Here is a 23,673-nt window from a genome sequence, read left to right on the forward strand (position 1 = left end):
CCTCCTGAATATGTTTCAGGTCTTCTTTAGGGCTACAAAAAGGCTCTTTAAGAGTACCACTCAGAGATCTCCCCCAAAGCTGGATACTCATGGGTGGCACGGCATGTGGGAGGATATGGGCAAGTATCTAGAGAATTTCTCACCGCCAGTGACTTGGAAGTTCACTCCCGAACAACTACAGAACCCTCATGACGTGACAGAATATTTGAAAGAAAAATGCTGTGGCTATTCCAAAGACATACAACTCGCCTCACTGTGCTGGGCCCTGGCCAGTATCTACCAAACACTGCTTGATATTATGCAGCACCCTCAGGGGGAAAAGGGGGAAAACAGAACAACAGGCACCGTGGCTACCCCAACCCCGACAACAGACACCGTGGCTGCCCCTACCCCGACAACAAGCACCGTGGCTGCCCCTACCCTGACAACAGGTACCATGACTACCCCTACCCCGGTGACAGACACTTCAGCTAAACCAGAGAACCAACCTGTGCCAGCATCAGTCGCCCCTGTACAGAAAAAGAAACACACAAAGAAATCAGTTCGCTTAGCGAGAGATGAAGATGAACCAGGGTCATCGCGAGAACAGGAGGTAGAGGCAGAACCTGAAATAATTACCCGATCTCTATCCATGAGTGAGTTGCGTGACATGCGAAAAGATTTTAGCCACCACCCAGGTGAGCACATTGTTACCTGGCTGCTCCGATGCTCCGATGTAGTGTGGAATTAGAGGGTAAGGAAGCCAATCAGTTGGGATCTCTGTCTAGGGAAGGGGGCATCGACAAGACGACTGAGAGAAAAACACAAGTCCTCAGCCTCTGGAGGCGACTTCTGTTAGGTGTAAAGGAAAGATACCCCTTCAGGGATGAAGTTACATGTCACCAAGGCAAGTGGACCACCATGGAGAGAGGTATCCAGTACCTGAGGGAATTAGCCATGCTGGAGGTGATTTATAATGATCCAGAAAATGTGCAGTCACCCACAGATCCAGATGAAGTCCAATGCACACAACCCATGTGGCGGAAGTTTCTACGAAGTGCACCACCAACCTATGCCAACTCATTGGCAGTAATGTCCTGGAGAGAAGGTTATGGACAAACGGTGGATGAATTGGCTGTCCAACTCCGGCAATACGAAGGGAGTCTCTCTTCCTCCCTACGGGCCTGTGTCTCAGCTGTAGAGGAGCTGTCCCGAGAGTTCCAGCAATTCAAAGTGGATCTGTCCTCCTCCTCACCTGTACAGGCCCGCATCGCAGTTATTGGGAGTAAGCGTTCCTCTGCCCAAGAGAGAGGAGAGAGAAAGTACACTTGACGGGCTAACCTGTGGTTTTACCTGCGTGACCATGGAGAGGACATGAGGAAGTGGGATGGAAAACCCACTTCAGTCTTGGATGCACGGGTACAGGAGTTGCGAGAAAAAGCAACCAGAAAAGAGAATTCTTCTTGGAAAACTGCTGCTCCAGTTTCCCATGAGCAGTCCCCCAGACGCAGTAGATGGGCTGATCTCATTTCTGATCCCCTTGAAGGGACTTCTGATTCACGTGTGCAGAAAGTGAGTAACGGATATTCTAACCAGGATTAGAGGGGCCCTGCCTCCAGCCAGGTGGAGGAGAGGAACAACCGAGTCTACTGGACAGTTTGGATTCAATGGCCTGGCACATCAGACCCACAGGAATATAAGGCTCTAGTGGACACTGGTGCACAATGTACCCTAATGCCATCAAGTTATAAAGGGGCAGAACCCATCTGTATCTCTGGTGTGACAGGGGGATCCCAAGAGCTAACCGTATTGGAAGCTGAAATGAGTCTAACCGGGAATGAGTGGCATAAACACCCCATTGCGACTGGCCCAGAGGCCCCGTGCATCCTTGGTATAGATTATCTCAGGAGGGGGTATTTCAAGGACCCAAAAGGGTACCGTTGGGCCTTTGGTATAGCTGCATTGGAGACGGAGGAGATTGAACAGCTGTCTACCCTGCCGGGTCTCTCCCAAGACCCTTTGGTTGTGGGGTTGCTGAAGGTTGAAGAACAACAGGTGCCAATTGCTACCACAACGGTGCACCGGCGACAATATTGCACCAACCGAGACTCCCTGATCCCAATCCATAAGCTGATTTGCCAACTGGAGAGCCAAGGAGTGATCAGCAAGACTCACTCACCCTTTAATAGTCCCATATGGCCCGTGCAGAAATCCAATGGGGAATGGTGACTAACAGTAGATTATCGTGGGCTGAATGAAGTCACACCACCGCTGAGCGCTGCTGTGCCAGATATGTTAGAGCTTCAATATGAACTGGAATCAAAGGCAGCTAAGTGGTATGCCACAATTGACATTGCTAATGCATTTTTCTCCATTCCTTTGGCAGCGGAGTGCAGGCCTCAGTTTGCTTTCACTTGGAGGGGCGTCCAGTACACCTGGAATAGACTGCCCCAGGGATGGAAACACAGCCCCACCATTTGTCATGGACTCATCCAGGCTGCACTAGAAAAAGGTGAAGCTCCAGAGCACCTGCAATATATTGATGACATCATCGTATGGGGCAACACGGCAGAAGAAGTTTTTGAGAAAGGGAAGAAAATAATCCAAATCCTTTTGAAGGCTGGTTTTGCCATAAAAGAAAGTAAGGTCAAGGGACCTGCACAGGAGGTCCAGTTCTTAGGAGTAAAATGGCAAGATGGGCGTCGTCAGATCCCTGTGGACGTCATCAACAAAATAGCAGCTATGTCCTCACCGACTAATAAAAAGGAAACACAGGCTTTCTTAGGTGTTGTGGGTTTTTGGAGAATGCATATTCCAAATTACAGTCAAATTGTAAGCCCTCTCTACCAAGTTACTTGGAAGAAGAATGATTTTAAATGGGGGCCTGAGCAACGACAAGCCTTTAAACAGATTAATCGGGAGATTGTTCACGCAGTAGCTCTTGGGCCAGTCCGGACAGGACAAGATATTAAAAATATGCTCTACACTGCAGCTGGGGAGAATGGCCCTACCTGGAGCCTTTGGCAGAAAGCACCTGGGGAGACCCAAGGCCGACCTCTGGGGTTTTGGAGTCGGGGATATCGAGGATCCGAGGCTCGCTATACTCCAACTGAAAAAAGAGATCTTGGCAGCATATGAAGGAGTTCGAGCCGCCTCAGAAGTGGTTGGTACTGAAACACAGCTCTTCTTAGCACCTTGACTGCCAGTGCTGGGCTGGATGTTCAAAGGGAAAGATTCCTCTACGCATCACGCGACTGACGCCACGTGGAGTAAGTGGATCGCACTGATCACACAGCGAGCTCGCATAGGAAACCCCAGTCGCCCAGGAATGTTAGAAGTGATCACGGACTGGCCAGAAGGCAAAGATTTTGGAATGTCGCCAGAGAAAGAGGTGACACTGGCTGAAGAAGCCCCGCTGTATAATAAACTGCCAGAAAATGAGAGGCAATATGCCCTGTTCACTGATGGGTCCTGTCGCATTGTGGGAAAACATCGAAGGTGGAAGGCTGCTGTATGGAGTCCTACATGACTAGTCGCAGAAACTGCTGAAGGAGAAGGTGAATCAAGTCAGTTTGCAGAGGTGAAAGCCATCCAGCTAGCGTTAGACATTGCTGAAAGAGAAAAGTGGCCAGTGCTCTATCTCTATACTGACTCATGGATGGTGGCAAATGCCCTATGGGGGTGGCTACAGCAATGGAAGAAGGGCAATTGGCAGCGCAGAGGTAAACCCATCTGGGCTGCCGCACTGTGGCAAGATATTGCTGTTCGGATAGAGAAGCTAGTGGTAAAAGTACGTCACGTAGATGCTCATGTACCCAAGAGTTGAGCCACTGAAGAACATCAAAACAACCAGCAGGCAGATCAGGCCTCCAAGATTGAAGTGTCTCAGGTGGACCTGGACTGGCAACGTAGGGGTGAGCTATTTATGGCTCAGTGGGCCCATGATACCTCAGGCCATCAGGGAAGAGATGCAACATATAGATGGGCTCGAGATCGAGGGGTGGACTTGACCATGGACACTATCGCACAGGTCATCCATGAATGTGAAACATGTGCTGCAATTAAGCAAGCCAAGCGGCAAAACCCCCTGTCGCATGGAGGGCGATGGCTGAAATATAAACAGTGGGAGGCCTGGCAGATTGACTATATCACACTCCCACGAACACTCCAAGGCAAGTGCCATGTGCTTACAATGGTGGAAGCAACCACTGGATGGCTGGAAACATACCCTGTGTCCCATGCCACTGCCCAGAACACTATCCTGGGCCTTGAAGAGAAAATTTTATGGCAACATGGCACCCCAGAAAGAATCGAGTCGGACAACGGGACTCACTTCCGAAACAACCTCGTAGACACCTGGGCCAAAGAACATGGCATTGAGTGAGTATATCACATCCCTTATCACGCACCAGCCTCTGGAAAAAATTGAGCGATACAATGGACTGCTGAAAACTACATTGAGAGCGATGGGGGGTGGAACTTTCAAGCATTGGGATACACATTTAACAAAAGCCACCTGGTTAGTTAATACTAGAGGATCTGCCAATCAGGCTGGCCCCGCCCAACCAAGAGTTCCACATACTGTAGAAGGGGATAAAGTCCCTGTAGTGTGCATGAGGAGTATGTTAGGAAAGACAGTCTGGGTTAGTCCTCCCTCAAGCAGAGGCAAACCCATTCAAGGGGTTGTTTTTGCTCAAGCACCTGGGTACACCTGGTGGGTGATGCAGAAGGATGGGGAGGTTCGATGTGTACCTTAGGGAGATTTGATTTTGGGAGAGAATAGCTGGTGAATTGGACTGTATGATATTTAACTGCTAAATAACCTGCCAATGCATGTCATTGTATCTATAGTGTCTATATGCCATATCAAGGGTATTATTGTGAGAATTATCCAAATGACTACAGGATGGACTTTTGAAACTGAGCCAAGTACAACAGCGATAGAACTTGAACTGGCACCCAGCAATTTCCTCAAGATCAACATCTTCGACCTGCAGACCAAGGGCATGAGTTGCACCAAATGTACTAGCCACAAGTTCCAGAGGCAGCGTACAACAACCCAACATCTCACACCATCTCTCTCTTATCCTGAAGAACTGTTACAACAGATAGAGCCCCAAAATCGATGGACACATTAGAGGGATAGCCCATAGGCTAAAGGAACACCATGTGTGTGTGTGTGCGAGGTCGGGGGGTGGAGTCCATATACTTATATATAAGACAAGGAAAGTTGTAGTGGTTGATTGGGAAAAAAAAGTAAGATCTGGGCATGATGTAGATGGTATAGAATAAGGGGTGGATAATGTCCTGGATTCAGCTGGGATAGAGTTAATTTTTACAGGAACCTGGGAGGTGGGGGCACAGCCGGGGCAGCTGACCTGAACTAGCCAAGGAGCTATTCCATACCATGTGCCATCATGCTCAGTATAGAAATGGGGAGCGGGCCGGGGGGTGGTCTCTGTTTTTGGTGGGGGAAGTGGCGGAGCGTCGGGTCCCGGGTGGTGAGCAGTTGCACTGTGCATCACTCTTTTTGTATACTTTTTCATTAGTGCTGTTGTTGTTGTTGTAATCTCTTTGTGTTTGTCCCAGTAAACTGCCTTTATCTCAACCCTCGAGGTTCCAGTTTCTTTTTTTTCCTTTTCTCTCCTCTGTCTCCTCCCCATCCCACCGGAGGGGGGCGGAGGAGTGAGCGAGCGGCTGCGTGGTCCTTTGTTACCGGCCGGGCTGAAACCACGACACAGAGTGATACAAGTTCTACTCAAAACTGAAGGTCAAATTTGCCCAAGATTTAATGGTATATCTTGGGAACATAAAGGAACCCAGAAAAAATATTAAGACTTTGATGGAGGAACCCTTGGGTTGCCAGAAGAGAGTCATCTTGTTTCTGCCAGCTGTGGAAGACCACAGCTTCTCTGTAGAGAATTGGGGTAAAGTCAAGAACACACCTTAAATGTGCTAGGTACTGTTACTAACCAGCATAGGTGTGAACAACCTGTAGATTTCTTTTCTGAGATAGGAGCTAAACCTTTCCTAGGCTTAGGGTAGCACAAAAGTGAATTGTAGAGTTCTTTGAGCTCTGCCACGCTCCGGACCCAAGTGCCAGGGTCAGTGTGCTGATATATTTTCTCTTCAGTCACACTTAAGTTGTGTTTTAATTTATTCTATTTGACAACGGTAACAAAGGACATTTTCATAACTTAATTTTAAAACAGTAAATTTCGTCCTAAAGTTGTAGACTGGTGATTTAATAGTGATCAGTAGGTGCTAAGTCCTAAAAGTAGACAGGAAAAAAAAAAAATCCTATTCAGAACTAGAACTTGAACTCTGTAGTTAAATGACACTTAGGGACTCAGATCATAGGCCATTGTTTCTTAAATATAATTGATAACACTTTGCATGCAGGACTTGATCATTATTCTTTTGATATTCATGACACATATTGTACTGCTGCTTTGATTTTGAATGTTACTGTTGCAACATTCAGTTATGTTAGTCAAATGCCTGGTATTACACTAATCATTCTCAATCAGGTTTGTACCTTTAAAAGCATGAAATTATATAAAGCAAATAAAGTACAACTTGCTAAATTGCTTTTCTGCATCGATACAAGTGAGTTGAATTTACAGAATGAAGTAGGTCTACAGGAAATATCGTGGTTTTGCCAAAGCCAGGGAATATTCACAGCAGAAAGCCAATAGGAATATTCTTTTCTTTACTATAGGAAATATTACCATGAAAGAGTGAAACAGAATAAATGAAAAAGAATTAGCAACATCACATATGCTTGCTGTTCCTTTTGCTTTCATTACCAAATAACTCTCTTTCCTTAAACTTAAAGAGAAAAAATAAGAGAGCCTTTTAATCGTGCAGGCTAGAAGGATGTTGCTTGCTCTGATCTTTTCAATGCTCCCACTGGGGTAGGTTATGACCTAGTTAATCTATATATCTGAACAAAAGTCAATTAACTTGCTATAGAGTTTCACCAGAGACACTGAAAGGAAAATTTGGCCTGCAGGTGCTGTGGGATTATGTATGTGAATAAAGCAACCAGGCTTTGGCCCAAAATGTCAAGCATTAACTCTACTCTTCATGTAGCAAGGTAAGAGCTTTGGGATCCTCTACAGGCTTGGGTGTTCCTGAAAAACACAGATATTCCAAGCAGGAGGAAAATGCATGCCTCATCTTGTGATGCAGAACATAGCTGATTTTCAGTCTGTGTTTAGATCTTTAGATATTTTTAGAGAGTTATTTTGCTGAGTTTTATTTATAGATATTAATGGTACAAAGAAGGTAATTGCACCCTAAAGGACTCAAAAAGACAGAACCTGGAATAACTTTTGGTTTTCCTGAAATTTAAGTGTGAGTAGATTGGGTTGTTGAACAGAAGGATGGGAAGGGTCTTTTCAGGCTCTCTTTCTTTTCTCTTTGCTTGTTTGAATAATTTGGGTGTGAAATGAAGCTTGTCATGTACGGTGGTTAAAAAGCCTCAACTCCTCCATTTATTATGCATTCTTTTTTCAGTGAATGCTTATTACTCATGCATAGCCAGGAGTATGAGGATCACAGAAGCATTAAGAACTGTTTATTTAAATTTAAAATAATCAATCAGAGCTTAAGAAAATATTAAACAAGTATTTCCAAGTAATACCTGCAGGTATAAATCAAGCTGTGGCTAAACAAGTAACTGTATCATAGCTTCTGATGAGGATTCAACCACAGTCAGAACACTTACACTCCTGGTTACTTTTGCTGTTCCTAGGTGTCCTCACCACAAAAGGCTGTGTTAGTTCCTGTCTCAAATATAACATATTGCATCACAAGTGGGTGGAATTTATCTCACCTAACTTTGGAAGGCTGTAACATGCCTACATCACTTCTAGAGTGTGACAGAACTGGTCTTCTGTAGGAGTGGCAGTTTGAGAGGAGTGGTGTTCCGCAATTACCTGTTTCCTTCCAATGACTATAGCAGCACTCTGAACTCTAGATTTTGACGTTGCAGATTTTCACATTGCAGACTTTTCCCTCTGCTTACCTGTACTAATTACATGACTCCCTCTGCAGCATTTTTGCATAGCATCATGAGAGTTCAGCAAACTACTAGATCACAGGGTCAGGTTCCCTAGATTTCTATTCTGCATCTCATAATGCTTTCTACATCACAATATCTAGTTATGTGCCTACTTCAGTGTCTTCATGCGTCTCTTTTTACTTATGGATCCTTGAGGGAATTCTGCATCTGTCTTGTAGATTGGCTATCTTTTCCATCTGTATTGAGAAATTTAAATTACTCCTGATTAGAAATTCGACTGATGGGTGTGCTGAAGTGTAGACAAAAATTTTTGAGGGAGATGAGTGGATAGGACAAACACTTCGGAAGAATGGCAGATTGTTGCATTCCACTGAGCAACATTTTTGAGAACAGCAAATAACTCCTGAGTGGCAGGATCACATTGTAGTGGTGACTTAAAGAATAAGTGGTTGCAGAACATTTGGGTTTGGAAAAATGTGTTCCTGAAGTTGTATGGTGAGCTTGCTCCAGCCCTTCAGCACAGATACGAGAATGAGAGGTGCTTCGCTAATGGAAAAGTGTTTTGACTGCACTCTGAAACCCTGCTATCCTAATCTACTGTTGCGCACCAGGCAGTATGCATGAAGTTGGGAAAGTCATGAAGGAGGTTGTAGATAACCATAGGTGTAAGACCACTAAGCATATAGTTATTCACAAGGCTGTGATCCTGGAAGTGTTTCACAGAGAACTTTCAAGCAGTCAGTATTCTGAACTGAGGTAGAGTTAATATCAAATTTTAGGTGAGGCCTATGGACACCTACTCCAGTTCTGGCATTCCTCACATTGTCCCAGGTATTTATTCACTCAAAGTCCTCATTCCATCATTAGGCACATGCTGCTGAGTTGCCAGAGTAAGTGTGCTAACTATAAAACTGCAAAAAGAAGGTGCATAAGGTTAATTTTAGCAATAAAGGTGCAGGCAGTGTTATTCTTTCTTGATTGGCATAAGCAACATATTGGGGACTCAAATGCCTGCAGAGATTCTGAGATGTTTACACTATTCTGGCTAACTGAGGAGGTAAAAAGGAAAAAAATCCTGAAAGATCAGGTGCAACCAGCTGAAGAGAGTATTACAGGACTTATCAAGCAGGAGATAAGCCACACTGTCCTCATCTGAAAGGCAGCATAACATGCTGACCATGAACTCTGGGTGACTAAATTTCGTGTAATGGATCTAAACCCAAAGACTGCTGAATGTGAGCTTAAATCTTAACTGTCTTAACTTTAGATTTTGGTATTTGCATGACTCTGTGCATGTCCTTTCTCAGCATGAAGGTAGACAATATCAACTTTAGTTAACTGCATCTTGAAAAAGAAAGAATCTGTTACTTTTCTTGAAGGACAACTCATCACTTTGGACTTCATGGTGACAGGGTCTGCATCTGAGCACCATTACCTGTCTCTGAAACTCAGGCTGGTTCCTGAGGCTCCCATGACTGCACCTTCCCTAGAGGTACCCCATAGCACAGAAGGCCATGCTGGCTTGCAGCAAGTACAAGTATCTTGTCTCTGTATAACAGGAAACCATGCTCTTCCTCATTCTGGATATAGAGATAAAACCCTGACTCCCTTTCTGGTCCTTCTGTGGCTGATGTTTCTCTGTCTCAAATGAAGAACAGTGGAGATTATGTTTTTCTTCCATTTTCAGATTTAAAGAGTTTCTCAGTAATAATGGTGGGAAAAGTCTTGCTAAGAATATCAGACATGCCATATGGGATCAAGTAGAAAACTGATCCACTGAGTTCAGTGTTGTCTCTCTCATAATAGCCTGAAGCAATCTCAGAGTAAAACTGTACTGTCTTGTTTTCTCTTCCCCTCCAAATATTAAAAAAGGTAAAGAATCAACAGTCTGAAAACAAGTGAACTAATAAATGGCTCAAACAAGGTGAATTACTTTTTTGTTAGAGTACTAATATTAACTTAAATTTTGCAATAAAAGATCATTCTGAAATTGTCAAAAGGACATGCTTGCCTGAACTTGTTAAATAAAAACTTTTTTAACCAATTATTGCCTAATAGTTTTGATTTTGGATAATTTATTGCATTCACTGAATAACTAACTATCCCTCCCCCATCCTCAGAATGCTTATGCAGCTGATCTGGACCCAGACTTACCCCATCTCGCACATAGGCCTGTGAGTGCCTAAGGCAAAGATGGAGAGGCATTGTCTGAAGAAACTGAAGGGTCATGAAAGGAACTGATACTCTAATTTGAATTCTAGGTGAAGTCCCCTTTTAATTGAAATATAGAATAATGGAGCAAGGCTGATTTGGATAGACTTTCTCATGATTCTGGAAATGGAATATACTAGTTCATTAAACATAGCTATGTTGCAAGAAAATTAAGCTGATTTGGGTTCTTTATCAGTGGAAGTAGACAAATATCTTTCCTGTGTGTTATTTGAGAGAAAAGAGATGCAAAAATATTATCTGAGAAAGGAAAACGCATCAGAGAGTATTAGACTCTGTGGTGACAAGATGCTGTGATGGATTTCTATCCTCCAGAGCTTTGTGCAGATATTTTATAGGTAGTGATAAAATAAATGGGATGCTTGGCATTTACAGAAAGGTGATCTGGGAAGCAGTGGAATAGATAAGAAATTTCTTTTATCAACTTTTCACTAATTGCTGTGAAAAATTAGGGAATGGATTTTGTTCCTAGTTATACCTGTGTAAATCTTCAGTAATACTGGTCTCAATGAATGATGAAATTGATGTAACAGAAGGTGGCCTTTGCGTTTCAGACAAGTGAATCTCAAAATCTGTATGCTTTTAGTTTTACTTCTTGTAACACCTGCTTTTGTAATTTATTTTACCTAGAGGACAGCTTAAAATGTTGTATGTCAATCTGCACACCACTCTAAACTCACACCTGGGATGAACAAAATTTAAATATGAAACAAACTGAACTGAGGTTATTCTAAGTGGATTATTGCCATATTAATGAATGATAGATGAAAAGAACCTTTCCGTGGGCTATAGTCACCCAACAACTTTAAGGCCAAATTTCTAGAAGATCCAGCTGAAATTTATGGCTCTCATATAACCAAGCCTGTGGATTGCATAAAGCCTTTCTCCACCTTGACACTGGCAAGCCACATGCATCTGCAGAAAGTCCAGTGTAATCCATGCTGTTATAAGACCCACAGTATAGCATGATTCTGGTACACTACAGTCATCCTAAACCTTCTGCCACTGTAGTGTGGAGGTAAAGTTCATGTTAACACGGGCAGTGCTGCTCTGTTGAAGTGTCAGTGAAGTTGAAGGTGGTTCGTGACGTGGGAAGTGACCAATTTCTAGCTTGTGCTTTCGCAGCCAATCTGCTCATTTTGGAGCATCAGACATGAAGAATTTTGTATATAGATATAAAGAGGATATCATGGAACTGGCAATTTCTAATTAATTCCACTCTCATACTTGTCTAGAGCTGTTGCTGTTAGCTCCCACTCAGAGACAAGTGTCCAACACTTCATATGTATTTGACATGGAAAGAACTGTAGACATGAAGCAGAAACCTGACTGGGCTTGCAACCTAATTTGCAGCAATTTCTCAACCACACAAACTACAAAAAAACAGAGATACAAAGCCAATAGAAAACTGCTATAAAGATATTCTACACCACTTTGTAAGACATAGCTGGGGTTTGTCTAGTAAACCAACTAGGAAAAACTAGAGGTAATGGAAAATTATTTTTAATCTTTCATGAGAAGTATCAAAATGCTTTCTTAAAACACTGTCTTGAAAAACAGACAGCATGCCCATATTTTTTCCAATACTTTTCTCTAAGTATTTAATCAAGATTTAATAACACTGTACATTTTATCATTATATAGTTCGGCTTCAAAGAATCATAGAATGGTTTGGGTTGGAAGGAGCCTTTAAAGATCATCTAGTCCAACCCCCAATGCTTCCTTAAAGCATGGGTTTACAAAAAGCTCAACAGACCTGTTGTCTACCACTAGATAAAGAGATAAAGAGAAGGACTGAGATTTAAAAATGGATTAAAGTGATCAGTTTGGAAAGTGGCTAAAGCTTTAATTGGCAAATGCTTACATATTTTTAAAGCATATGCAAAGAACTTACCAGTTTAGCTAGCCTCTATTGACGAAAATGTAACTGCTCCCTACATTGCTGATAAACATAAGAAAGAGTCAAGCTTCTTTTGAATCTATTAACCAAAACAATTGTTTGCAGCATCCAGCTTAAACATAAGCACCCATAAACATTTAAATCAAGAGGATTTTTCTGGGTTTTGTTCAGTGTTTTTGCACATATTTGTTTATGTGATACTAGCAGAAGAAATAGGAAGTGCCACAGAGAAGCAGAAAATGAACGACCAAAGCCAAGGGACACAATCTAGATAAACATTGAGAATGTGACCCTGAAATGAATGCAAGCGTACAGCAAAGCCTTAGGATTAATGTCAGCTGGAAAATGGTCTAGAATTAAGGCCAAAGTGCTAGTTTCCTTCTTTCAAATATCTGTTTCATGCTTTCCAATGTAATAGCTTGGGGTCAGAGAAGGGTCTGTTTGCTTATTCAAATAAAGGAATTTTTGTTATGAGGAAAGGAAGCCTTAAGAAGTGATGTAGAGGCATTAAGCAGCATAGTACTCTCCTGCAGATGCTGTAATAATGTGAGATTTTTTTATTGAATTTGGACCATCTACAATTAGGAGCTTGATATTTGCCTTATATATTTTCTGTGGTTTGTTGGTAGCAACAGAACTGTGCAAAACTCATTCATCTTCAGAAGGTGACTGGAAGGTAATTACTGTCCCAGCTCTGAAATTATCCTTCCAACTTTTGCCTTGCTGTGGCTATTTGTTGAATAGACACATTCTAAACACAACAGAGAAATTAATACATGATATTATTCCAGACATTTGTTGCACCCATTTGTTAAAAGCATGGGTGAGTTAAAATTAGGCAGCCCGCAATAGAGATAAATATGATTTAGTTTTTGTAAAACAATGTATGGCATAAACATTCAAGGTTAGAGCTTGAAAAAAAGGTTGACTCCCAAAGCAAGTCTTTTTAAATCCTAACAACTCTTATTGACCCTGGTATTTTAATAAGACAGAATCTTACTTGTGGAAACTAATAAACATGTGGGCAACAATGACCCTGCTATCAATATATCAGATATGACACCAATTGTATGTGGGGGATACTGGTGAAAGGACAGTATGCTGGTCTGAAAATCTATTTGCTTTTCAATCCATTTATATTATACTGTTTAGCTGCTGTCTCAAGTGATGACAAACTTAGTCTTTCTGTGGCTGAGCAAATATTCTATGGGACTATTCCTTTATAACAAATTATGACTCAAATTTTGTGCTTGGCTGAAAATGAGCAATTAATCATGGTGGTCATTTGTCACAGGCTATGTAACTCTGGAGAAACAAATCTTCATATTCAAAGATGCACGGAGTCTGCTCATACATGTTAACTGTTTCCAGTTTGACAATGATGCCATTGTTTTTTGTTTCTTTCATATGGTAAAGAGCACTGGAAATTCAGTGGCTATGGGGTGAGGTGAGTCATGAACTCTGTGCTTTCAGTATGTACTGTAATAATGAGCCCCCCCCCCCCCCCCCCCCCCCCCCCGCTTTTTTTCTCTGCATGGTGTAACAAAGTGCTTGAAAATGTGATGAGAAAGGGCCATGGAAGTGGGCACTTGCAGTTAACAGTTCTTTAAAAATGCAAAGTTCAATTTATTATAAATAGTTGTTCCAACATTAAGCTCTCTTCAAAGATCTGAATCAAATGCTATTCCTGATTTGCTAAATATTATCAGGACCTTGTTATTTTCACGGAGCAAGGAATTGAAAACAAGGGTGGAAAAGAGGTGAGGATCTTACAAAAAATCTTGACAATAACTTTCGTTTGTCATCCTGCATCAATGCTTTTCAAAAGCACATAAGGGAAAGCTGCAGTTTAGAGAATAAGGACTTAACTGGGATTCAGCTGAAAGGAAAAGGAAACTGCTTTTGATTCAGCTGTCACATACTTTAGTTGCACTCACAGCTGCACTGTATCAAATATAAATTTACCTTGGTGTAAATGAGAGAAGGCTTACACCCAAAACTTGGATGTTTTGGAAATCAGCAGCGGACTAAGTTGCTATAAAAACCAGATGCTGAAACATTGGGAGCTTAGAGCCTATTTGGTTTGAATGGACCTCTTCATTGTCGAAAGCAAGAATGCTCAAAGGCTGTTCTTCACTTGTTCTCTTGGTTTAGGCTCAGTTTTGTCACATTGAATAATACCTGAATTTGTAAGTAATACACTCTCTCGAGCAGAGCATCTTGCCTGGACTTAATGTGGGCCCTGTGTATTGGGTTTGTGCGGCAAGTTTTTGGTAGCACGGGTTACAGGGGTGGCTTCTGTGAGAAGCTGCCAGAAGCTTCCCCTATGTCTGACAGAGCCAGTGCCAGCCAGCTCTAACACGGACCCACCACTGGCCAAGGGCGAGCCCATCAGTGATGGTGGTAACACCTCTGCGATGACATATTTAGGAAGGGGGGAAAAGTTGCTGTGCAACAGAAACTGCAGCTGGAGAGAGAAGTGAGAATATGTGAGAGCAACAACCCTGCAGACACCAAGGTCAGTGAAGAAGGAGGGGGAGGAGGTGCTCCAGGCGCCAGAGCAGAGGTTCCCCTGCAGCCCGTGAGGAAGACCATGGTGAGGCAGGCTGTCCCCCTGTAGCCCAGGGAGGTCCACAGTGGAGCAGATCTCTACCTGCAGCCCATGGAGGACCCCACGCTGGAGCAGGTGGATACCTGAATGAGGCTGTGACCCCATGGGAAACCTGTGCTGCAGCAGGCTTCTGGCACGATCTGTGACCCCATGGAGAGAGAAGCCCACTCTGGAGCAGGATTTGTGGCAGGACTTGTGACCCTGTGGGGAACCCACTCTGGAGCATTCCGTGCCTGAAGGACTGCAGCCTGTGGAAGGGACCCAGGCTGGAGCAGTTCATGAAGAACTGCAGCCTGTGGGAAGGACCCACATTGGAGAAGTTCATAGAGGACTGTCTCCTGTGGGAGGGACCCCATGCTGGAGCAGGGGAAGAGTGAGGAGTCCTGCCCCTGAGGAGGAAGGAGCAGCAGAGATAGTGTGTGATAACTGACTGTAAACCCCATTCCCTGTCCCCCTGCACCACTGGCAGGGGGGGTAGGTAGAGAATCTGGGAGTGAAGTTGTGCCTGGGAAGAAGGGAGGGGTGGAGAGAAGGTGTTTTGAGATTTGGTTTTATTTCTTATTACCCTACGTTGGTTGATTGGTAATAAATCGAATTAATTTTCCCCAAGTTGAGTCTGTTTTGCCTGTGACTGTAATTGGTGAGTGATCTCTCCCTGTCCTTATCTCGACCCACAAGCCCTTTATTAGATTTTCTCTCCCCTGTCCAGCTGAGGGGTGGGAGAGTGATAGAGTGGCTTTGGTGGGCACCTGGCATCCAGCCAGGGTCAACCCACCACACCCTGCTTCAAGTGAGGCTGGACCAGGTGTCCTCCAGAGGTCCCTTACAGCTTCAGTTATGCCATAATCCTGTGGGTTTTGGCCATTGCTTTACATGAGGAAAATGACAGAGTTTGATGTTAATTCTGATGTAATTTGTAGACTTATTTTTACTACATGGGGGAAGGAATAAACTTGTGCGCTTTTTTTTTTTTTATTAATATACATTGAGATGTGGAAGGTTTTGTGCATCTTCTGCACTTTTTGGCTTCTATATTTTAAAACTTTTGAATTTTCATTTAGTTAGCAGTGATATTACTATTGTCAGTTGATATGTAACCGTACCTAAATTATTATTTTTACTGCTCCAGTACTAAATTTGGCCTAACCCATTTAAGTAATTTTTAGAGACAGATTTGCATTTGAGCTGATTATGTGAATGCCAAGTTTCAGCCTACAATGACTGAAAAAAGCTGAATAGTGAAATAGTGAGTGACACTGTTTATAAAGGAAATGGCTCCTGGCCCTCGATGACAGCTCTGTGAATATGATGATACAATCATCTGAAGATGTTCAATCTTGCTCACAGTTATTACTACATAGGTTCCTAATTTGTTGCCTTCCTCCATCATCAGAACATGTTCTGCAACTCACATTTTTACACTGCTGAATTTTACTTCTGTCCGTTTCCTCTGAGTGATATCTTGTGAAGGGCCACAATATTTATATCACTTGCATTTATTTTCATAGGGCTACACTCTGCCTTTGGGCATAGCCTTCAGAGGTGCTGCAGCGTGTTGTGCCATAGCAAGGATAGCCCCAGGAAATAATGTGCTTCAGATATTTCAATGAAGCACATTTTTCCTTGTTTTTCCCTTTATCTGGCTAGTAAGTTGCTATTAGCCTATGTAGCAATGAGTTTGGCCAGGCCTTAAATCAACTCACCTGTGCTGGTCAGTGCATGTATATACATGCGTGTGTATATACATAGTGAGTGTGTGTGGGACAAGCATCAGTGCTTTACAATAGGTGCATTATTGGAGTTTTGGAGTCCCCCCTTTTTTCCTTTTTTTTTTTTTTTTCCTTTTAATTTCTTAATCTCTCTCCTGTTCTACATGTTCCTATTCACTCTCATGGAAGTGAGTCAGAGCTCTGAATAAGGCAGGCGCAAGTTCATGTTCACAGTCCCCACACTCCTCATTGAGTGTTGTTGCACACCAGGGCTCTAATTTACAGGAAACAATGCACAACTTTGTCTCAGGAAGTCTGATGAAAAGCTCTAATCCTGGCATATTTAGTCCAAAGGGCAAAGTGTGAATGTCACCAAAGTATTTCATGAACTACATAGTCTATAATTTTTCCTGAAGCACATCAATAAGATAAATTTTTGTATTTGGAGTATTACCACCCTCTACTTAAAAAAAAAAAAAAAAAAAAAAAATAAAATTGAGGGGCTATCTTTATTATATCTCTAAACTGCATCCTGAATTTTAAAACTAGATTCCCCCTTACCCATTCATATGTGCATGGCTGAACAGATTTAAAACATGTAACATTGAAAGACTTTGCATAAAATATACATCCATTCATCCATAACTCTGGGTGTGTAGCATCTGTTCATGTTTGTGTGCAGAAGGGAGTAAGGAGCTAAAGAGAAGGAAGGACCCAGGAGTTTTACCCATCATTTTATGTCCTCTTGGTTTTTGGACTCCCAACACAACATGGATTTATTTTTGAGAGAAAAAAAACAACCAAAAACTTTGGAATATCTTTGTATGTATGATCTTTATTAATGGCTGCTTTTTTTGTGTCTAACTTCACAGTCTTTAATATCATACCCTGATTTACTGGGGTCATACCAATTTTCTAGCAAAGAAATCCTGACCTGTCAGTTATTGAGATCTGTAGTTGAATGCAACGGGATAGCCTTAAAAGTACTTGACCAACTGGTTCTGCTGTAACTTTTACAAAGCCTTTGGTTTAGCTTTGTTAGATATTTTGTGCCTCAGATTTTATACACTGTTTGAAGTGTCTCTTTATACATTATTCATGTTCCCATCAGCACAATATTGAATATTGGCATCCTTCCAAGGATTGGTAACATTCAGTTCCAAAATGAGACTGAAAAGGAAAGGGGGTAGAAAATGATGTTATTTCTCATTTTTCCTCAAATTTATCTGACTGTTGACCTACTTTATTTTCTTAAATAGCATGAGAGATAAAAGTGGATTGATGAAATAATTTCTACAAATATCTGAGTGCAAGTGAAATTAAATGCAGGGAATACAATCTTAAGGAGACTGGGACACATTCACCATTGGGATTATGCCAGCCTGGGGTAGTATAGACTTTATTGGAGTTTTCTTATGGCAGAAACTGAACAGGTAAATTTGTATTAGTAAAAAGCCGCTATGATCTTTCAAAAAATAAGGCTTGGGCAGTGCTGCAAGGAGCAGATGAAATTTGAGAAGGTGATGTTCTGGCAGTGGCACAGGCCTTGTAAGCACAGCTTTATGACAGTCCTTCAGGAACTTCTGCATTAAGCCCTGGATGCAGTAAATTTGGATGTTAATAGAAAGCTAATCCTTATCTTCAAGGGTAAACCAAGAAGGAATGTTGTTACCAATGCCTTCCCTCCATGAGGATAACATTCACATGACTCGGACTTTGCCTCCTTTACCAGTAGAGAATACCTCCTCCTGCAGCTTTGGCAGATAAGATGCCACAGAGCATGGTATTATTCTAGCTTGTGCTAACTCTAAAATGAGTGCTTCTTCACTGATTTGACAATATTCATCAAGAAGTGGAAGGTAACCTATCGTGTTAAAGTAGGTACAAAGTACCTTCCCTGATCTGTTTGGATCACCTGCTATGGAGAAGAAACCTGTGCCTTAACAACATGAAATATTTGTTTGGACTTCAGTGGAATGAGAAGCCAACTAAGTGTGCACTCAAACTGAGAACTGTATGGGCAAAAGCAAAAATTACCAGCCATGCTGATGACTGCTGCGTTTGCTCTCTAAATCTTCCTCTTGCTCAGTGGGACAGCCAGGCCACAACTGCTCAAAGCAATGAAGGGAAGCATGATTGTCACACCTTGGAATACAAGCCAAACTGGGAAATATATCGTGGAATGAATATTTTTTTATACACATTTCACATTATTAAAGTTATAGCTCTTCATCAGAAGTGTCTAAGATTAGCTAATCTCAGAGATGGGCTGCTCAATATGATATCCAGCTGACCTGGTACTGCCTTCCAATGCATATTTCTCCTGTTTGTCCACTAGCAGCAAGCATTTGTAGAGAAAAATTGTCACCAGACACTGGCGACTGTTACATTTATGTCAATAAACTAGAATAACTCACATTTTGGTTAGTCAGAATTACCACTGAAGTGGGTTGCAGAAAGGACCAACACCATTATAAATTATTTTCTCTCAGCAATGCTGACTTGGGATCAGAAGGTAACTATTCTTGCTTCCAGAGAAGGAAATTCTTGGCATTTTAATTTTCAGGCACCTTCTTCTATATCAGAGACTGTGTAGAACACACAGGATAAAAATCCACCTCTCATCCTCATTAGGGATTACATTCTCACTTGCACTGAGAGGTGACCAAAAGCAGCATGCCTTAAATTCAAGTTCCTCCCTGTGACCAAGCATGCATTCAGGAGCACTAGGCACTTAGACAGATAAAGGACTCTGAATACTCCGTATGATCGTTCCTGCATTCACCACTAAGCATATGCATAAGTGCCATGCTGAGCAAGGCCTTCTGAATGCTTCACTCTATGTGGTATCCTTGACTTCAGTGCTGTTATCACCATTTTCTGGAGATTTTTTTTAAATCTGACTTTTTAACCTTCAAAATTTGTCTTTTCTCCACGCTCTTAGGGAAGACTGGGTTGAGAGATGAACAGCCTTCAGCTTATTTTTCCTCATGATAACTGTTGAATATTTATGTGCTGAATTGTGATGAGCTGTCCTTTCTATATTGCATATTACTGGGTATTTTAATTCATGAGATGGGATTCAGAGCAGAGAGGTGCTTCTGGAAGTTTTTATAGATCTAAATAAATAAATGAAACAGACAAGTTTTTGTCTTTTCATCTGCCTCTTAAGCAAGTGTGTTTCTTTCTCTACTCCTTATTTTGTTGTTCTTCTGCAGGGTCCAGCTACCTCAGTGATAGACACCATGTGAATCAAAATAGATAAAATCACAGTTTTGGTATTCTCTCTTTTAAGAGAAGTATAAAACAGAATGCAGAAACTACCCTCCTTTTTTGTTTGTTTTCTTTGTGAGTCTGGAACATTTGTGTTTCACCAGAATTGCTCAAACAATATTTCTCAGCTGTCCTCAAAATACCTGCTAGGAAGTTCTCCTTCTTTGGCTTCTGCACATCCTGGATTCTTCCCATCATGTGAGTATGAGAAAGCCTTTTAAAAACGTGTCATGGCAACAGGAGTTTTACCTATTGATCCTCATCTTCCTCCATTCCCAAGCTGTTGTGTTTTTCACTTACCCAAAATATTTGCTTTTTGTAAAAACTAGGAAAATTGCAACATGCAATAAAGGCTTTAAATATCAGCTTAATAATTGTATTGGGTTTGCATGGCAAGGTTTTGGTAGCAGGGAGGCTACAGGGGTGGCTTCTGTGAGAGTATGCCAGAAGCTTCCCCTATGTCTGACAGAGCCAGTGCCAGCCAGCTCTAACACGGACCCACCACTGGCCAAGGGCGAGCCCATCAGTGATGGTGGTAACACCTCTGCGATGACATATTTAAGAAGGGGGGAAAAGTTGCTGTGCAACAGAAACTGCAGCTGGAGAGAGAAGTGAGAATATGTGAGAGCAACAACCCTGCAGACACCAAGGTCAGTGAAGAAGGAGGGGGAGGAGGTGCTCCAGGCGCCAGAGCAGAGGTTCCCCTGCAGCCCGTGAGGAAGACCATGGTGAGGCAGGCTGTCCCCCTGTAGCCCAGGGAGGTCCACAGTGGAGCAGATCTCTACCTGCAGCCCATGGAGGACCCCACGCTGGAGCAGGTGGATACCTGAATGAGGCTGTGACCCCATGGGAAACCTGTGCTGCAGCAGGCTTCTGGCACGATCTGTGACCCCATGGAGAGAGAAGCCCACTCTGGAGCAGGATTTGTGGCAGGACTTGTGACCCTGTGGGGAACCCACTCTGGAGCATTCTGTGCCTGAAGGACTGCAGCCTGTGGAAGGGACCCAGGCTGGAGCAGTTCATGAAGAACTGCAGCCTGTGAGAAGGACTCATGTTGGAGAAGTTTGTGGAGAACTGTCTCCTGTGGGAGGGACCCCATGCTGGAGCAGGAGAAGACTTCCTCAGGTTGCATCTGTTTTGCCCGTGATGGTAACTGGTGAGTGATCTCTCCCTGTCCTTATCTTAACTCATGAGCCTTTCGGTATATCTTCTCTCCCCTGTCTAGCTGGGGAGGGGAGTGACAGAGTGGCTTTGGTGGGCACCTGGCATCCAGCCAGGGTCAACCCAGCACAATAACCATGAACCTTTCAGTTTTGTTTGATATCTAAGGGTCTGATTCTGCAAAGACATGTAAACCTGGCACAGGATTAGAATCAAGTACTATTACGAATTGCACTTGAGTAAATAACTTGGTCAAATACTGCCCAAAAATTCTTATTAAATAACAAAAAATTTCAGTGTAACTTTCATTACATGCTTTAAAAGCTGTGGTGAAAAATGTGTGACAACTTTGGTTTTTCTTTTTTTATGATTATGTGTTATAAACTCCCTTTTTCTCTTCCTTCCTTTTTTTATATTTCTATGTTGCTTCTGAGAAGGGCAGGGGAAGAACATGAAAAGTGATTATTTAATTTTGGATGCCTTAAAAAATGGGAAGTTTTTTCTTTATAAAAAGATCTTTTTAATATAAGCATAATGTTTGAACCATTACTGTTACCCAGACTGTTCAGGATTAATCCTTAAGATACTTGAGAATAGAAGAAAAAATTAGCTTGTGACTGAGGCATAGGTCTATCTGAGGCATAGGTCTGTCTAAGCTCATTGTGTAGTCTTGAGGAAGTCATATTGTTTGCCTGATGCCTACGTGCTAAGGGATACCTAGACTTCTCGGAATCACAGGGTTTGTGTGATATGAAGCATATTCATGTTTTAAAAGATCTTCTGAGCTCCTGACATGGGAAGACCTACAGCAGTGGGAAGTATTATTTCTCAAGGTTACGTGCAAATGAACACAGGAGACAAATCTTCTAGTAGATTAGAAAAGGACTAGAAATTAAGGTCCATTCCCTGAGTTGTTTAACCATGGCTTTCCTTCTCTTTTTTTTCAACAATTTTGTTGTGGTTTAATCCCAGCCAGCAACTAAGCACCATGCAGCCACTCACTCTCTGCCAGCCAGTGGGATGGGGAGAAAATGGGGGGAAAAAAAGTAAAACTCAGGGGTTGAGATAAGAACAGTTTAACAGAACAGATAGGAAGAAATGAATAATGGTTATAATAACAATAATTAAATGACAATAATAATAATAATAAAAGAATTGGAATATACAAAACAAGTGATGCACAATATAAGTGCTCACCACTCACTGACCAATGCCCAGTTAGTTCCTGAGCAGTGATCCCCCCGCAGGCCAACTCCCCCCAATTTATATACTGGGCATGACGTCACATGGTATGGAATATCCTGTTGGCCAGTTTGGGTCAGCTGTCCTGGCTGTGTCCCCTCCCAACTTCTTGTGCCCCTCCAGCCTTCTTGCTGGCTGAGCATGAGAAACTGCAAAATCCTTGACTTAGTCTAAACACTACTTAGCAACAACTGAAAACATTAGTGTGTTTATCAACATTCTTCTCATACTAAATCCAAACCACAACACTATACCAGCTACTAGAAAGAAAATTAACTCTATCCCAGCTGAAACCAGGACAAATTACAAAATGATGAAAAGCTGATTCTACTGCAGGGAACTTTGAGCTTTCATACCAAAGGATCTTTATTCATGTCTTTTTGTAAGTAGAGAGTCAGGGAATATTGTGCATTGGGAACACACACTCACTGTGCTTCACACTGGTGAAAGCCCTAATGCAGTAGTTACATCCTTTTATGTCATGGGTAGGCTCACATTACCAGGGCATTGTGTGAAGAATAGCAGACCCTCGGAATTGCCATATGGTAGCTGTTCTTTAGAAGCTGTAGTTCCACTACAAACACTAAAATCCAGCAATACATGTATTTTGAGAGATGTCTGGTTATCCATCCAGCTTGATTCCTCTACAAGAAAGTAGGGTGTTTTGCAATATTTTCTAGACCTTAGTTATCTATAGAAAGAGGGGCAAAATCTAGTTTCAGAACTTGTCTGCTAGTGCATTCGGAAACCCTCAGTATTTCTGTCTTCTTTTTTTTGACTGAGCATGTGGAATGGGATGCAATATGACCACTAAATAATTTCACTTAAGTAGAGGTGGGTCAATGGCTAGAGTTGCTGTAGCCTGGACTTTATTGGACAGTGCACTGTTTCATCAAGAACAGTATCTAGAAGAGAATTAAGCATTATCTGATGTCTTTGTGTTAGGAACTTAGAGGTAGAGCTTATAGCCAGAGTCATTTGCTATGGTGTATTTTTTAATACTTTTTTTAATAAGTACTATTTAAGTACTTAAAGACATCTTGTTGAAAACAGTGTACAATAATATCAGAGAGAAGAGTTGGTTTGGAACCTTTAGGGAAGTGAATGAGTAAGTATGGCTGGGATAGCAGAGTAAGGTAACATGAAGTCTCCAGCTGTATGACGGATTTTTTCTTTAACAGTCCTTAGTTTTATTTAAGAGACCTAGAAGAATATGTTTGAAGAGCTCCTGTGTGTATAGTGAAACATTAAGGCACACTTTTCTTCAAGAAAGGTGGCTGAGGCGCCAAAGGTGTAGTATATGTAGGATTAGCCCAACCTCATTTTGTGCCAGTCTGTGATTTTGTTAAGTTCAAAAGCATTTGGATTAGAAATAGTTTGGTACCTTTATTTGTCATAAGCTATTTGGGAGAAAGATTTTTTAATGAGTTAAATGCTGCGTGGAGCTGAGACACTGCAGACTTAGGGTTTTATATGGCCCTGCCACAGAGAAATCTAAAGTACTGCACCAAATGAAGAGAAACAGAAAGACCATTTTCGC

The sequence above is a fragment of the Accipiter gentilis genome, chromosome 27 (assembly GCF_929443795.1).
Source record: "Accipiter gentilis chromosome 27, bAccGen1.1, whole genome shotgun sequence".
Classification (NCBI taxonomy): Eukaryota; Metazoa; Chordata; class Aves; order Accipitriformes; family Accipitridae; genus Astur; species Astur gentilis.